The 17,975-nt window shown below is 35.5% G+C and overlaps 1 protein-coding gene across 5 annotated transcripts in view; it reads left to right on the top strand.

Moving 5' to 3' along the window:
* ADK (adenosine kinase) overlaps window positions 1–17,975 on the top strand; it is a 448,271-nt gene that overhangs the window by 421,236 nt on the left and 9,060 nt on the right. The window lies entirely within an intron of this gene.

Raw genomic sequence — 17,975 nt, 5'->3', positions numbered from 1 at the left:
TAATTTGCTATTATGCTATACCCTAGTCATTTTCTCAAGATTAATTGTCTTTCAGAATATTATATAAACAAGCTGCATCAAGTACAGTATATAGTATATTCATAGCCCTTCAGGCTTAAATGCTAATACATTGTTCTTTAAAACAAATTGTGCTGAATATTAAGCAGTATACTAATAACTAAAGATGATGTCTTTGGATTATATCATTTGGTTAAAGCATCTGTTTCTCACAGTAGTTGAATGTTTATTATGTTAGGTAGAGTTAATTTTTTTGTCTGGTTCAGGCTCAGTAAGAACTGGCACAATTTATGAGGACTAAGTCATTTTTGGAATGAGTACTCAAAAACAAGATCAAGACAGGAGATTCTGGTTTAATGACTTAGATTGATCTAAAATCTGGTTCAAAGGTTCTTTACATATGTCTAAACTCCTTCTAGTTCAGTGTAGTTAAGCTAGGTTTAACTACTTTCTGGAAAGTTTTAGACTCCTGAATGATAACCCAGAAGAGTCCCTCCTGATCTCTTCATTTCTCATAACTTCAATCATGACAAGGAAGAAAAGGCAAATGGAGCTGACCATTGTCTTCCTTTCCTTGGAAAATCATTTGAATCATGGAAAACTTATTTAAGAGTAGGTGATGGTTTTAACAGTATAGTTTAAATTTATTTGTTATTTATTTATTTATTTTCAAAGTCTTTTTCACCAACATAAAGTTTTCATATTTCCTTCTTAAAACTATTCATGCCTAGTCTTAGTCTTAAATGAGCTGTTAATCATTAGACTGGTAGCATATCCCATGTCCTATTCTTTGGTAAGAGTATACACCACAGATAACATTCTATGTTACTGTCATACTTGCATCTTTTATTTCTTCGCTCTGAAAGTTTCATCATTGATTATTTTAGAACTGTATTTCCTATTTCATACTACTTTAGAGCTGTAAATTCAGATAAGCTAAAAATATCCAGGATTGGGCTAAATTCTATTACACATCAAGGAAACCGTGATTTTCTGGTTAGAAATTGTTTAACCAGGAATCTTAGTACAGAAACTTTTAAACTTGTATGCTGTATGTGCCTTTTTAAATATTTAAAACAGTAAGTATTCTATTTCCTTGATATTTTGTAGGGTATATTGTAAGAGCATTATAGATATGATAGTAACCTAATTAGCCACTACCTCTGGCCCTGGGACTTTGGGATACCTGGCCCTGCGTCAGCAGATTCCCTTACAGACAGACACCTAGCCACCTATTAATGCTTCTAGTACTAGGTCCAAACATGTAGACTTTTTGAGGGAGAGATAAGTCATTCTTAGAATACTGAAGTAGGAACAGCTAGCTACCTGTTTATATTGTAGTTAGGGTGATAAATGAATTATTACCTCATCAAAGTACTTGGGTTCTTTGTTACAGGATTTTCAGCCTCCTTTTTATCTCACTCTACTTACTTCGCCTCATTATATATTTATTGTTGGGGTACAATAAGGTAAATAAAAAGGAAAGAGTGTGTAACATGGATCCACAGACTTTTCATAAAGACCCAGACATATTTTAGGCTTTGCTTTTATTATATTTTCTTGTTGTTTTGCTTGCTTGCTATACTTTTTGTTTTGGTTTTGTTTTTTTTACAACACTCTAAAAGTATAAAAACCCTTTCTTAACTCTGCAGCTGTACAGAAACAGGCTTCAGGCTAGATTTAGCCCCCAATCTATAGTTTGCCAACCCATTGTGTAATACATGGCAGCTTCCTCACTTTATTCACTTTCAAAATACCCTGGATCCAAACACTGGATTTCACTACAAAGTGGAAGGCAGGCTGAAACTAGGCAAGACTTTACTAGCAATACCTAAATTAGGTAGCCATTTTTCTCACTCTAACCCTACTCTGATCCGTTCTCACAATAATGAGATCTTGAAAGACTGAGTCATGCAATGAGATGAATACTCTAATGTCATTTTAGCAGTGGTATACTTTAGTATGTTCAGCACATTCTGTCTATTTAAGTCAAGCTATAGTAATAGCAATAGATAAAATATATATAGCATCTATTAGGCAATTGATATCTTAAGCACTTTACATATATTAACTTATTTAACATTCATAAAAACTACTTGAAGCGGATTATTTTTAACTGCATTTTACTGATGAGAAAACTGAGACATAGAAGAGTTAGGTAATTAGCTCAAAGTCTTATAGCCAGAAAGTAGCAGAGCCGGGATTCAAACCAGGCAGTCTGGTTCCAGAGTCAGTATTCTGATTCACTGCACTATACTGCTTCTCTAAACTTTTAGGGAAATCTCATCATTAGGACTAAGAACTATAGGCTAGCCCTACTAACAAAAGCTGGTTTTGCCAAAGAGAATCTTCCTATTATCTGAATAAATGACATCATTTATTGAACAGGAGCTTTTGTTATCTGACAGGATTCTCAGAACTCTAGGGTAAGAATGCTGCAGAAAGAAAGAGAAAGTGAAAGGGAAGAGAATCGAAGAATTGTAGTCCCCGGTGAATTTGAACCAGGAGCTTTTTGCTAAGCAATAGAATTGATTGCACTACAGAGATACAGAAAGCCAGGTCATAAACTTGCTTTGTCAGCATGGAATCCAAATACAGGGAGTTATATGTTATCAACTGTTTAATAGCACCAGGCTGATACATCCATCTTACAATAGAGGTTGTCTTGTTAGTTGAAAATACTCAAAAATCCATTGGTTAAAACCCCCTACTCCCATCTCTATGGCAAAGAAAGCCTAGATGATTTGAAACACTCCAGCTTTTGAAGCACACCCCTCCCCCTCGAAAATGAATGAAGAGGCAATGGCAACTTTTACATTTACTGTGCAGTTTCTTTTTCTTTTCTCTATTGCCTGATTAACATATCTCCTTTCTGATTGACACATTCTATCTTTAGATAGTTAATATATTCCTCTTATGACTTTCAAGTTTTATTGGCTTAAGAGTATTTCTGTCTTTTGTGACTTTGCATCACTATATTTCATTCCCTATTCCAAGTTATTGGATAAAGTACCACTTCACCTACCATGTGCTAATTACATGTCTGAGTACCAGAGTGCCATGTGTTCTTATTAGCCATAGAAGATATATATGACTACATCATAGATTTTCCACATATAATTTTAAAATGAGTACCCCAAATGTATACAAATTAAATTTATAGTTCCATCTCAGAGGTTTAGTGACAGTGACAAAGCCCTTCAGCCTCTACAAGCGTAACTCCTTGTTCTATTTGCAGATCTAAGCACTTTATAACATTTGCCCTTTATTTGTCACTAGCCAGCCCTGATGGAGCTACCCTTTTCACATTTTCCCTCAGAAGCCCAAGTACCACGATCGTACCCTAGGAAATGGAGACAATTCTATAATCTCTAAGTATGATTTCCTAATTTCCCAGGTCAGGAGAAAATTTCTTCCTCTTGTCCTGCTGTGCTTTGTCACAGCAGGTCTGCTTTTTCATTTGGAACCCTCTTTGTCACTGCCATAGTAACAAATGGAAACATTGAGAACATTTTGTGACAGGCACTGTCATTGTTCCCAGTGAAATCTCTTCCCTTGTGTCTTCTCAGTAAATGAAACTGAGGAGAAAAATCATAACAAATAACTTGAAAGGAGATCTAATCAATATGTTCCCAGTAGGCTGTCAATACCAGCCTGTGTTAATCTAATATGATTTAGTCTTATGTTTTATGGCAGCTGTAGGAATATAGACTAGACCTACAAATAATCTTTAGACTAAAAGTGCGTACACTTTTGACAGATTATACCCAGGTACGTAGATATAACTCTCAGATAAAAGACTAGAGACCTTACCAAGGACCAACATTTTTAGGACTTAAAAAACTTCATTAAATATAGTCAAGAGCCATACATAGCTTAGAACAGTTTATTGTGAAGGAACTGTGCTGCTTTTAATAATTTTATTTTTAAATTTCTCATAACAACTTTAGCAGGAAAAATGTATTACCCAAAGTAATATTACCCACAATATGCAAATGACTCTTAAAGCCACTTAGCAATCACAGTGTAAATAATTGTTCTGTTTCCCACCTAATAAAAAGGAACCTTAATTTCACTTTCTAATTCATGTTCAGAAAAGAATTTTGGTTAAAAAGAAAAGGAAAAATGATTTAAGTTTCCAGAACAGGGGCATTACTTCCTTTTCATGTAGCGCCTGTCTATACTTCTCTAAATTATTGAAGAGTCTCTAAATTGTCATCATATTTTCTGTTCTCACCTTGTCTGTTTATTCCCAAACATTGTAGCTTACTCTCTCATTCTTTTTTTTTTTTTTAATCAGGAAAGTGCAAAATTTATTAAACTGAAAGTACACACTCAATGGCGGGGAGTAGGAGGAGTGCAGACTTACTCAAAAGAAAGAGAGCAAGCCTCCCATTCTTCTTAATTGTGCTATGAGGAGAAGAGGTGCAGAATTCTCACGATTTTTTTTCTGCACCACCTCTTGCCTTTTCTGTCCAGCTCGGAGACTAGAAAATAACTTGATGCATGTTAAATATATCATTTCTCACACTTCTTCACTCAAAAACCAAAATCTTCATATGACCCACTGCATGCAGAGGATTTTCTTGCTGATGACCAAGATAAGCACTGCTACCCCACTCCACAGCAGCAATAGATGTCCTTTTAACTTTTAACTTTTAAAAGGACATCTCGGTGTTTTATTTCTAAGGCAGCAATTTTCCTTAAAACCATCAAATGATGCATGGAATTAATTTGGTCATTAGGAATATGAAATTCACCAAAGACAGCAGCTCAGGTTCATGCAGGGGGAGAGGAATAGCGATTCACATCTTGCACTGTCATAGGCCACTTTATAACATGCTACTCTAGTGTTAGACATCCAGAGATTAAGGTAAACTGACATTAGACCAGAGCCATATTTCAAGAGCCTTGCCTAAGATTATTTAAGCCTACGTTGATTAAAAGAGGTAAAGATTATCCTCAAGCCATGACATAAAAGAGGAATAACTTTGGCTCACATTAAATACAGGATGATTTTAGTGCAAAGTCTGGAATTTCTAGCAAACATGAATGTTCCCTCAAAGATCTAGTACCCTGGATGGCCTCCATCTAGAAGGAATTATAAGTAGATAATGGAATTCAAAGGACTTTATCTTGTAGAGATTTGTATGAGATAAAGATAGTTGAGCCATGTAGGTTATTAAACCCTTAAACTCAAATATTAACCTCTTAAGTTCCTGTGTTTGCAGATAATTGAAAAATGTTTATTCTAAGAAAAGGTTGATTTATAAGATTTTATTTAGTTGCAGAGGGCCAGACAAAATTTCATTAGCAAAATTTATGAAGTTAATTTTCTTAGAATTTCGTCATGACAAAATATATGTGTATCGGTTTCCTGGCCTAGAATATTTGTGAGTTAAATGGAACTAATTGGAATCCAGTAGTGGTCCCAGCTGCTATTATGTGGATTTAGTCAATTTTACCTACCATGTTTGTCTTGCTCATGTAACATGTATCATTCAGCTTTTGCTGCATAACAAACCACCCCAAAAATTTAGTGACCTAAAACAAGAACTGTTTTTTTAGCTCCACAAAGCTGTGGACTGACAGCTGGGCCTAGGCTCAGCCGGACAGTTCCTCTGGTTTCAGAGGTTCAAGAGATTAAGTAATTTGCCTACGGTCACAGTGAAAGCCAAGATCCAAACTCAAAGTTTGATTTCAGAGTTCTTGTCCCTAATCATTTTATTGTACTGTATTCCATTAGTATATCATCTTATCTTCCCCTTCAAATGAGGAGGAATAGCCACAGTGGTTTTCTAAACACTAGTCTCTAGACTAGCGCCAGTCTGTGACCTAACAGAGATTTCCTCAGTCATTAATAGCAAAATGAAAAAATGTAGGAGCAGTATATCAAGTTTTCATACAACTAAATGTATTGAATTTTAAATTTTGTCTCAATGTTTGAATTTGTTACAATGAGCCTTTTTTGGCTTTGCAATTAATGTAATCAAAAATTAAAAATCATATGATAGTGATGCTGATACATAGCCTGACCAATCCTGGGCCCTAGCAAAAAGTCTTAGCCATGGTGAATAAGTCATTAGAAACAACTTTCCAAACTATGTTAAAATTTGTACGAAATGTAACCTCTGATGTTATAATGCTATTTACTATCAACAGAGGTCTGAATAAAACAAACAGAATTTAGCAATGTGTTTACTAAGTTCAAAGCTATTCTCACTTCAAATAGATGAGTTCCCAAACCTGGAGTATGAACACAGGCTCTTATTTTTCATTTAATTAGCCAGTTATCATTGACATTTTATAGAGTTAAGATATGTATGTTTTATTTCTAGCCCATGAAATAAATGGCAAATTTAAACCAGTTTCTGTCATCAAATGCTCTTAAAATTTTAGAACCACCCTGCTGTGAAGAATTGTCGGTTGACCAAACACAGGTTTTTGATTTGAATTAAATAGTAACAAAATTAGTTATCTTGCTGATCATTTAGGGCATAAATAAGCACACATAAATTAGCTTACTGTCATTTCCTTATTCCAGCAGCTACAACTTTGTCCTGATGAGTCTCTTTGTTTTTAACTGTATTACTTAAAATGTTACTGCCAAAAGGGAGTAATTTTAAAGATCACATTTTCAGGTTTTAGAACTGTTTTCAGTAGTGAAACTACATTCAAATAAGATCTTATCCGAATCAGAGTGAAATGAGATTAAACAAATCCCCATGTGGCCCTATCAACATTTTATCTGGTAGCTCATAAAGCAACTCCCTGGAATGAGTTGATTAAGTATGAAAACCACATCATGTTCAAAAGTCCCCATTTGATGGATGAAGAAAGTGAGGCCCAAAGAAAGGATGTTAATGGCAATGCTAAAAATCAGATCTCTTGGTTCATTAATTAATGATCCAGTAATTGTACATGTTCGTAACCCAAATGAAAGTTGTCAGTTAAGAAATGGGTTATGTAGGCCGCTTGGAAATAATATAGGTCAAGAGTCAATGTCCCAAATGAATAGAAGCCTTTGATGTAGTTTTTCTTGGCATACGGGTATCCAAGACGTTTGACTTTAACAATAAACAGAAGCATATGCAAAAATTTTATTTTGGGAACAACATCAAGAGATCACACATTAAGTTTTAGATTCAGATTCTAACATGATCTGGTATATTTTTGTTCCATGAGGAGGAATGATCTTTAAAGCAGTACTTTGAAAGGAGTTCGGGTGGAAGGGCACCTTATCTGTAAAATATACTGCTTAGTGGTACTCTGTAGGAGCTTCTTTCCTAAATTTGAGGCATTTAAAAGTTTCTTTGATTTTTTTGCTTTTTAAAAATTTAAATGTAATGTCCCATGCCATGTTAATAGAATTTGACAGGTTCCATTTTCAACCACCAGAAAGAGGAAATAAGTTATCCTCACAGTTATAGCACTGACCACTTGCCTATATATTATACCGTACAGCTCAATTGCTCACTTTGTGTGGGAGGTTATGTTGGGCAGAGCTATTGTAGAGGAACCTTTGCTCTGAATTGACTTCCTGTCCATGTCAGTCACTGCACCATCTGACACCACTTAGGCTTTGGTTTTCATTATGCAAATACCTGCTAGGTCAGACCTTACCCTGGCAGGCACAGCAGCTTTTAAGTTACTTCAAATTTTAATGTTTGATTTCCTTTTTTCCAGAAGAATCTGTGTTGTTTAACATATGGGTCACAAGTTGTTATTTTGAGTTCATGACTAGTTGGTAGTCAACATGAAGTCAAAGCAAAACAAAACAAAATTTCACTAACTAGACTACATAGAAAATGGAAAAAAAAAAGTTTATATCTGAGAACTTTTCAGCAGGGGGAAACCATTACTTTGTCACATCTGGGTAGTCTAAGCTAGCCAAATTGAAGTGGGAATTTCCTGCCAGATGTTAGTCTTTTGGGAGACCTGTTAACATCTAAAGGAGTGGTATGTGAGTTCTTACTTGGTAGAGCTGCAGCCACTGTGGAGGCTTGCTCCTAAAAGATGCAGGTATTTCTATGTACTACCACTAGTCAGGAGGTTGTGCATCCTGTTCGAAGCTAACACTTTTTGCTCTTGTAAAATGCATAAATATGGAAGGCCTAATTTGGAAGGCAAAATATCAGGTCTCACAGAGATTACAGCCATAGTGACACTGCATTGAAATGACCTCCCAAATGTAGATGACGAAAGTTTCATTTCATTAATAAAAGGTAAAACCGAATCACCACAGGTATTCCAGGTAACTTGAATAATAATTTTATAAAGTCGCTGCAGACCAAAGTAAATCTCAAAATTATGAAGGAAAATAAAAAATTTGAAATGGCAGGAAGCATACTAAGTATTTACACCAGCTTCCTTTTCCAGATGTACATGGGACTTAGAAAAGTAAAAATTTCATTTGGAAGAGTTGTGCACAAAAAGTAGAAATGCTTTATCCAGTTGAAACAAGAAACATTTTTAGGAGGAAAAAAATAAAAGACTTTCTACATGATCTCACTGTTTTTGTCATCCTCTGTAAGGGAAAATATTGACATTTACCAGACTGTTTGCTACAGCTTTCTGATCTCCTACAGTTTATTTTTATAACAGCCTTATCGATGGGCCTCTTACCCAGCTCTCTAGGTTTAACTGAGTTGAGTCAATTTGTTACCACAGCTTCAAGTAGCTGTTACAGAACAAGCAAGACATCCTAATAAAGCTGTAAACGTGTTTACTCAAACAGAGTATTGATTTTACTTGGAGAGGGAGAAGCCGGTGGTTAGCACAGTGTCGGGGTGGATGAATTTCACTGCAGTTTTTCAATGTTATCTGTCATGGTTGTGAAACACTAAGTAAAGCCATCAGAGGATAATTAGAAGTACCAGAAATTTAGCCCCTAAAATCAGTTAACTGCTTAGGAGTTTTGTAGTTTAATTAGTTTTTATTAAAAATTTCCTCTAGTAATAACAGTCAAGCATTTTTAATGGTGCTTTCAGGTAGAGCAAGATTTCAAGGTTGAGACTTGTTAAATATATGAATTTAATGGCTAAACGTTTTTCCGACCTTTCCTCACTCCAGTAATTAGGCTAACACTAGAACACAATGCAAAGAGAGCGATCTTGTACATAACATATAACAACAGAAGTAGTACATGATTTTTCTGAAAAAACAATTTTAAGGAAGTAGTAGAACAATTGTAAAATATTTAAAACACATTTCTTTGTAGAAAAAAAAATTCAGTTTGCATCTTTATTAAATATTTTCGTAGCACAACATGACCTAGACACATAAAAGTGTCAATGCCACCCTTATCTCTAAATAAACTTCCTTCATTAAAGAAGAATCTAAAATATTCTAACCTGCCATAAGTTAGTCATCATCTTAAAGATAAAAGTTGATGCACATATGTGCAAAAGACAAGGGTCAGACTGAGGGTTGCTTACCTTCTATAGAAACTTAATTAGCTATTGAACTTGATGAAAGATATTTATATAAACTCTCTATCTGCCTTCTTTCAAATGGCTAGAAAAATATCACGATTAAAAAAAAATCACTCACCTAAGATGATAAACACAAAACTGAAAATTTATTAAAAATAAGTGTGACTGTTAATGTTCAAAATTAGTCTTCTTCCCATATCAGCAATCATTTATCCAGTGCCTTATAGTAAGCTTCTTATGCCTTCTTACGCTATTGCCCTAGCCTGCCTCAATGACTAATAACGATGATATCTGAGATATAACCAATTCTTTGTTCTTTCATTTTTTTTTGGAGGCAGGAGGGAAGGCATTGCTTTAAAGTAACTTTATTTATCTGTGCAGCGCATACTTTGGGCATTAAAAATGGGTTGATACCACTGCTGGAAAACTACTTGTAGCAATCATCTCCCAAGTTTTACATTTTAGCCTTGTACAGTGTGATGATGTCTTTGTAGACCCTGAAATAGTTCAGCCTGCAATCATTACATTCTAGGTTGATGCTTTATGTTTGCAAAACACCTGGATCTAATGGTTTGGGGGTATTCTTTCTATGCCACTGGCACCAAGTGATGACATTGTCCCCAGTTTATAATGATGAACAGGTTTGGTGTATTTGCAGACCCTCAGCAACTTCAAAGTGATGACCGATCTGGGGCTACATAGTCAGTTATCTGCAAGGTCTAAGAAGGTCTAAGCAGGACAGAGCTAGTCAGGGCAGCCACACTTCTCCTTCCTATCATGGTGTGGTGAGCCTGCCAGTCAAAGATGCAGCAATTCCACATGTACACTTTGCACTCAAGGGAGCCAGGCCTTTACTCCAGGGCTCTGAGTACTCTCCAGTTTCTCGGCTTTCGGTCTTTGTTTCTGGGTATTTCATCCTTAGTCATCTGCAGGTTCCTCCAAGTTATCATGCCAAGACATGGGCTTTCTCATGATAGTGTGAATACAATAAAATCCTCCGGGTCCAAATGACTTTTCATGTTAATCCCCCAAGAGATCGGATTAGGTGCTTTCCACTCTTCAGTCTTCTCCACCTTCTCTGTCACCAGTCTTGTTGTTTGGTCTGTAGTCAGAGACCAGGTTCCATGGAAAAGCCAGTTACACATGCAGAGTCTTATGCAGGCTGACTGATCAGCCAGGAGATAAAAGGAACAGACTCTCTAGAAAAGGGAACTTGTTAAAAGTGTCTCTGGCACCCTCCGAGGTACATGTTGGTTGTTCCATTATCATAAATTTCCTCTGCCCTTCAGGTCAGGCTGCCAGCAATCCACAGTCCTTGAAATTCTGAGCTGTACCAGAACTGTCCCACTAGTAGGAAAACCATCTCTCCAGGGTGATATTTGTGAATCTTCAAATCTGGTTGCGATGGCTGGAGTGTTGGCAATGACCAGGGTCCATTGGGCTAGGAGGAAGAGGAGGGGCATGGATAGAGAAGAAATAGGGGAGGTCACCACAATGAACAGGGTGGCAAGTGGGTGGTCTAAAAGGGGGCTTGAGTTTAGATAAGGAAATTCGAGGTAGCTTTTTTTGTCATTTTTCTAGAGTGTTACTCATCTAATAAAAATGAATAACTGGTCATAAGTTCCAACGTTTCCACCATTTACCTCACACACTACCCCCTACATCATCCTATGACATAATGCCCATCATGAAATGTACATACACCTACCTTTGGGGCAAGTCAGTGAGTTCCACCAGCCAGGAAAATGGTCTCAGTTTATAGGCTGAAGAGTGATCATGGGAAATAAATAGAGGAATAACCAATTCTAAAGACTAGGAGTAACAGACTCTGTAAAAAAGAATAGTGGAAGATGGGTTTTCTTTGCCTTTGAAATGTTATGTAGGCCAAATTCTACGCTAACGTTAGTCCTTAAGCCATGCAGTAGCAGATTGTAAAATTTTGTTACATAACAGGGCAATACCAGAACTCTTTCTTTTAATTTTTCAGACGGTAGAAGAGGAGATTGGTTTTTCATAATTGTATTTGTATCTTCATTCTATATTAAAGTATTCAAAGACAAAGGTAGAAAGGATATGGGTTTATTATTACATCATCTTGGTTTTTACATGTTTATTCTAAAATTCCCACAATACAATAGTTTACTTTGGTCTATTCAGTTTTCTTAAGAATGACAACTATGTGAGGGAGCTTTAAAGCATGGAAGGCAGAGCAAGATATAGTCAGACAGCCATACCTTGGCTTTAAGGCACTGTTTCATCTGACTCCTTTGGTCAAAAGGAACAGGAACCCATTTCATCTTGCTCAAGATAAGGAATTTTTTTAAGGAAGCACACAAGCATTAAGGGAGACATTATAACATAGTGGTTAAGATAATGGGTCAAAATATATGGGTTTGCATCCTGGTACTGTCATTAACTAGTCATGGGACTATGGACAAGTGCCTTAACATCTCTAAACCTCAGTTTCCTCACCTATAAAAATGAGGATAATGAGTACCTACCTCATTGGCTTATTATGAAAGTTAAAATGTTTGTAAAGCACAGTGCCTGACACATACATAGTAAAGATTCACTAAGTATTAACTATTATAGAAGCAATCTCAAATAATAGCCAAAATTGGACAAGTTCTTACTGAAAGTGGAGCCAGGTGGGGATTCTAGATTGGAATCAGTTCTAGAGACTCCAACAGCAGATGTTCATAGATATTCACTACAGAGTTTACACGTTAATGCTACTTAGCTACATTGCATATCTGCTTCCTCCTACCTCACAGTCAGCTTCCTGGTCTATATTTGCTTGCATTCTGGTTCACTTCATAAGTAGGGCACTGGAAAAACCATAAGTTGTTTGCCCTTGGGTCAGATGCCCTCGCCTTGGTCCAGTAAGTAGCAAGCGCTGATTTACATGGACAAAACATATCAACTGACCCCCTTAGCAATGCTAGAGGTGAGGTGATTTTTCTTTAAAGGGTAATGGGTCATTGGTGGGCTCTATAAACATGCATGTTTGCATGTGTGGTCTATGCTCTTTTCCCCATATTTATGGTTCTAGAAATGTTCCCTAAAACATGATCTATCCATCATACAGTATGTGAAACATCAACATTCTATATCTCAAGCTGGAAACCTAGGAGTCAATCTTGATGCCTTCCTTTCCCTCTGTCCAAACTTTCAGTTAGTTCTTTTGACTAAATTTTAAGGATATATCTCACATCTTCTCTCAAATCCATCTGCTTTTCTGCTATGACTTTAGCTCAGGCCTGTTTGCTACTTACTGCAATAGCTTCCTAACTGATCTCCATACTTTCATCCTTTCTTGCACTCCATTCCATTTTCTACACAGTAGTGAAAACAGACATTTTAGGAAAAAATCGAATTATTTAATACCCATGTTTACAACCCTTAAGAGATTTAGAATTGTACTTAAATCGAAAAACTGAACTCCTGTTGTGGCCTAAAAGAATCTGTGACCTTCTGTCGCTGCAATTGTTTCTCAGGCTACTCTCGCCTGTGATTGCATGCTCCGGCTAGACTCGTCTTCTTCAAGCCTTAGATACTTCATCCATGGAGTTCCCTTTGCCTAGAATGCTCTTCCCCTGCTCTCTTCATGGCCATCTCTTCCTCAACCGCAGTCTCAACTTAAAAGTCACCTCGTCCTAAGTAACATGGGTCTCTTTACTATTATTCTCTACTGCTACACACAGTCCTTTTCCTTAATAGAACTTAATACCATCTGGAATTATCTAATTGACCTATTTATTATCTCATCTAAATTACTAATTTATTACTTGCTTTTTTTTTTTATTTCCCCCATTAAAAATATAAGCTTCAAGAGAGCAGGTGCTATATGTGTCTTATTCACCAATATGTCTCCAGGACCCAACACAGTGCCTTGCATAGAGTAGATACTGAGTAAATATTAGTTGTATGAATGAATAAATCAATCAGTCACATTCTTAGCTGCAAACAGACTTGCCCCCTACCATCAAATAAAAATCATTCTAGTCAGTATATCTAAGAAATTGGTTATTGAAGGCTTTTGTCAGAAAGGGTGAAGCGAGTCAGGAAATAGCAGAGTAGGCTGTCCTATAGTATCAGGTCACCTCGATTTAAGATTATTCCATACTAGCATGTATATGTGACTAATCCACTGACAAAGAGATGACTGATCACAACTACGTTTTTCTTACTCTTACATAAGAGATAAATATGGGGAGAATGCACGTATTAGGAAAAGAGGCAGCATCTAATATCCATTGTCTAAAGTACCAGTAGTACAAATATGAAAACTAATTCTCAGGATCATAATGTCAAACATCACTTCCTGCTGTAATAGGCAGTGGCATACAGGTAAGGGGCTCCAATAGAGATTTCTCAAAATATATTGAAGTTAACCAGTAGATCTCTGAATTTGATTTGCCGGAATGACTAGTGGAAAGTCCAGTGAATCAAAAAAGAGCACCCTTGTCCTGTCCTATCCAGAATCTTTACTGCTATTCCTCCACTGACAGGTTCAGGACTAGGGTAAAAAGTAGCTCCTCTACAGAGAAGGCAGTTAGAATCTAATGAAGAACACTTTGACCTGAACTGAGCCTGGGACATACCCCATGTTTCATTTTCCACATAGTTTCCTAAGCTTCGAGCCACAATTATTCTTAACTTTTTAACTTTTATTAGCACCCACATCAAATCACTAAATCTGTTTATTCTCCTTCCTAAACTTAACATCTGTCACCTAGGGCAGTGGTTCTCAAACTTGAGTATACATCGGAATCACCTGGAGGACTTGTGAAAAGAAAAGTTACTGTGCTCTATTCTCAGAGATTCTGATTCGTTAGGTCTGGGGTAGAGATGAGGTGATGCTAAAGCTTCTGGTTCAGGGACCATGCTAGAATATTGCAACAGACTCCTCTTTGAGCCTCTCTGCCAGTAATCTCTTTTCTAGTTATTTCATGCTCCACACTTCTGCCAGGATTATTTTTAAAGTATTTTCATGGTTTTTTCTCCTAAAACTATGAAATCCTCAAGGACAAACACTATGTTTTATCCGTCTTTGAATCCTTTGATGTGTAGCACAGTACCTAGTAATGATAGGTAGTCAATAGTCATTGACTGAATAAATCAAAGTACTTTGATAGTGCTTCTAGGTTTTTATTTTTCATTTGCTTCTTGCAATAAAAATCAAGTATAGGTCTGGTAGTGGCATGAGTCTGGTAAATTGAGGATTCAGATTAGTAAAGTTTTAATTTATATCTTTTTCTCTTTTTTAAAGCAGGTACAGGTAATAAAAAAAATAGCCTTAAAAAAATATTCTTTAAGTTGACTTTCTCATGTGCCATGTGACAGCATGTATCTAGTAATTATTGGGATAAAAAGTATGGCAGTCCAGTCTAAAAGAGCACATAAATCATTGCTAAAGTATAGATATTTAAGAAAGATGGAAAATAAATGAAGAACTGAAAAGTCAAATTGACCCAGAAATGACAGGGAAAATTTTTTACAAGGGGAATATAGAATTCAACGCTGTTAGTTGCTGCAAAATATTATATCAGGTTTGCTTTAATTACATGGTAATGGCTCTGAGAACAAAGGTAATTACATGATAACTTATGTTACTACTCCCACATTATCTCTTAATAACTATGTAATTAACTTGTCACTACTATACAGTGTGTAGTTCGATATTATTCAAGTATAAATAACATTGATAACTTAAATGAATGAGCTGGGGTGGGGCCAAGGATAGAGACAGTAGGGAAATCACAGTATTACAGCAATCAGGAAGGCAAATGTTTCATTAGATCATTTACCCAGTCCTCCAGGATCTGAGCCAAAGCCATGGAAAATATCAATAGAGTTTGAGGTGAATCATATAAGGAAGAGAAATACTGCGATGGAAAAACAGATAAAATTTGTCATCAGTTTTTGAAAAGAAGAAATACAAATGGCCACTAGGCACATGAACAAAAAAATTTTCAACTTCCCTAATGAACAAATAACTATAAATTAAAACAAGATTTTGCCTTTCACTTAAAAATTATCAAACAGAATTTGTTTATAGCAAGAAAGCTACTTGGAGTATACATTAATAAGATCTCTTTGAAAAGAAGTTTGGCAATATGATGTTAAGCCTTAAAAATTATTAATTACTTTTAAGAAAATTTACCCTGAGGAAGTTTAAAATGTGCACAATGATTATTGTTATAAGAATGTTATAAAGATATTCAGCATAGTGTTATGTTATTTATAGTAGTAAAAAAAAATAGAAACAACCTAAATATCCAATAATAGGGTTAAGTAAATTATGCTACATCCACATTTAAAAAGTGTAATCTTTAAGAATATTTAAAGGTATTGGAAAGTGTTCCTAATATACTTTTTATTGCAGAAATAATATCAGTAAGCAGTAGAAAATACAACGGTACAAAAAGGATATGTATATATATTAGAAGTATGTGTATATAACGAAAAGTAAACATTACTCCTACCTCAGTCCTCGAATTCCCCTCCCTAAGGAGATTTGATTACTAGTTTTTATTGAACCAACCCAGAAATGCCTGTGTCTGTACAAGTTTGCATATACATACACATCCCAGTTTTTAATAAAATGAGAGTATACTGTGCTTACTCTACTATACCTTTGATTTTTCATTTACTCCTCCTATCTTGAAGATTGTTTTATAGCATCACATAAAGACCTACCTCATTTTAGTTAAATGCTTTATATAATTCCATTTCATGGATCTACTTGGGTCCCTTCTTCAAATCGCTGATTTTTTTTCTACCATAAATCATATAACTTTTATAAAGAGAAGTATAGCTGACATTAATTTAACTAAGTGATCAAACTTAGTATCACCAAGGATGTGACAAACCAACGCCACGTACCCCCTGTTGGGACACCCTAAGGACACAGCATTACTTCTGTGATACTCCCACCAAAATTGTTAAACCTAAATATAAGCACGAGGAAACATTAGACAAAGCCAAACTGAGGGACATTATGCAACTTATAGGACTCTTCAAATATGCCAAGGTTGAAATACTGGAGCAGCAAGGAGACTTTTCTAGATTAAAGGAGACAAAAGGAGCATGACAACTAAATGGAACCTGGATTTGGTTCTGGAGGAGGGAAAAAATTTATAAGGGCCATTATTGGGATAATTGAAATTATTTTTTAAATGGACTATATATTAGATAATAGTACCACATATGCCTTGTACACGTATATGCATGTATGTGGCTTCGATGCCACTTCTAGTTCTTAAAAGTGGAATTGCTGGGCTGAAGGCTGTGTGCACTTCTAATTTTGATAGATACTGCCAAAGTGCCCTTAAAAAAAGAGTGCTAATTTTCACTTCAGGATGTAAGAATGTTCACTTCTCTTTGATAATATAGTATATTAAATATTTTTATCTTTGCTAATCTCTTACGTAAAAGATGGTATCGCATTGTTTAGATAACATACTATTAAATGAAAACAACAGGCTATAAGACAATACCCATAGTATGATATTGAGATATATGTATGTATATATACACACAGAAACATATATACACATGTGTATACATATGTATGTATATGTTTTCATATACATATGAAAAGCCTGGAAGACTATACAGAGAAATAGTAAATGTAGTTGTTTCTAATGTTTTAAAATTTTGAAATGGCACATTTTATAAATATAGAATAATATGTATAATATATAATCAAATACAAATAATAATAATGATGATGATGATAAAAGGAACAGTCCTCTACCTACAATCCAGGTTGAGAAATAGAACACTTACTAACACCTTTGAAACCCTTTTACTAATATCATTGAAGCTCCCTTATAACCCACCCCAATTAGGTCTCCCTGTACCAGAAGTAACTATTTTCTAATTATTGTTTGTTTACTTTTCTCTTAAATTTACCACTATTTAGGTATTCCTAAATGATGTGAGAATTCACCCATGTTCACATATTTACTATATTCCATTGTAGAAATATGCTAGAATTACCTGGTTTGTGGTGATGGATACTTGAGTTATTTCTAGCTCTTTGCTATTACCAGTGTGGCTATGAACAATCTTAGACATGTGTTCTAGTGGCGCAGGAGTTTTTCTGGGATGTATGCCAGAAAATGCATAGTTGACTCCAGTAGGTAATCCCAAATCTAATTCACTGTACCAATGTAAACTCCTATCAGCTCTGTATAAAGATTAAAAGGTATCCTCATTATCAAGTGGCTTTGCCATACTTTTAAATTTTTGCTAATCCAGCAGGTTCATAGTAGAATCTCATTTTGGTTTTAATTTGTATTTTCCCTCATTAAAATGAGGTTGAGCATGTTATGTTTTACTCTTGAAATGCATGTTCAAGATGATTGCCTATTTTTCTATTGGGTAGTTTTTCTTAATTTCTAGAATATCTTTACATACTCTAGAGACTTGTCCTTTATAAGTACAATGAAATTGGTCACTCTTCGTAGAAGAATTCTCAAGAACATAAAGATTTTCACTACTTTTTCTACTCTT

The sequence above is a fragment of the Rousettus aegyptiacus genome, unplaced genomic scaffold (assembly GCF_014176215.1).
Source record: "Rousettus aegyptiacus isolate mRouAeg1 unplaced genomic scaffold, mRouAeg1.p scaffold_m13_p_6, whole genome shotgun sequence".
Classification (NCBI taxonomy): Eukaryota; Metazoa; Chordata; class Mammalia; order Chiroptera; family Pteropodidae; genus Rousettus; species Rousettus aegyptiacus.
This window is presented reverse-complemented; position numbering and strand designations above follow the sequence as displayed.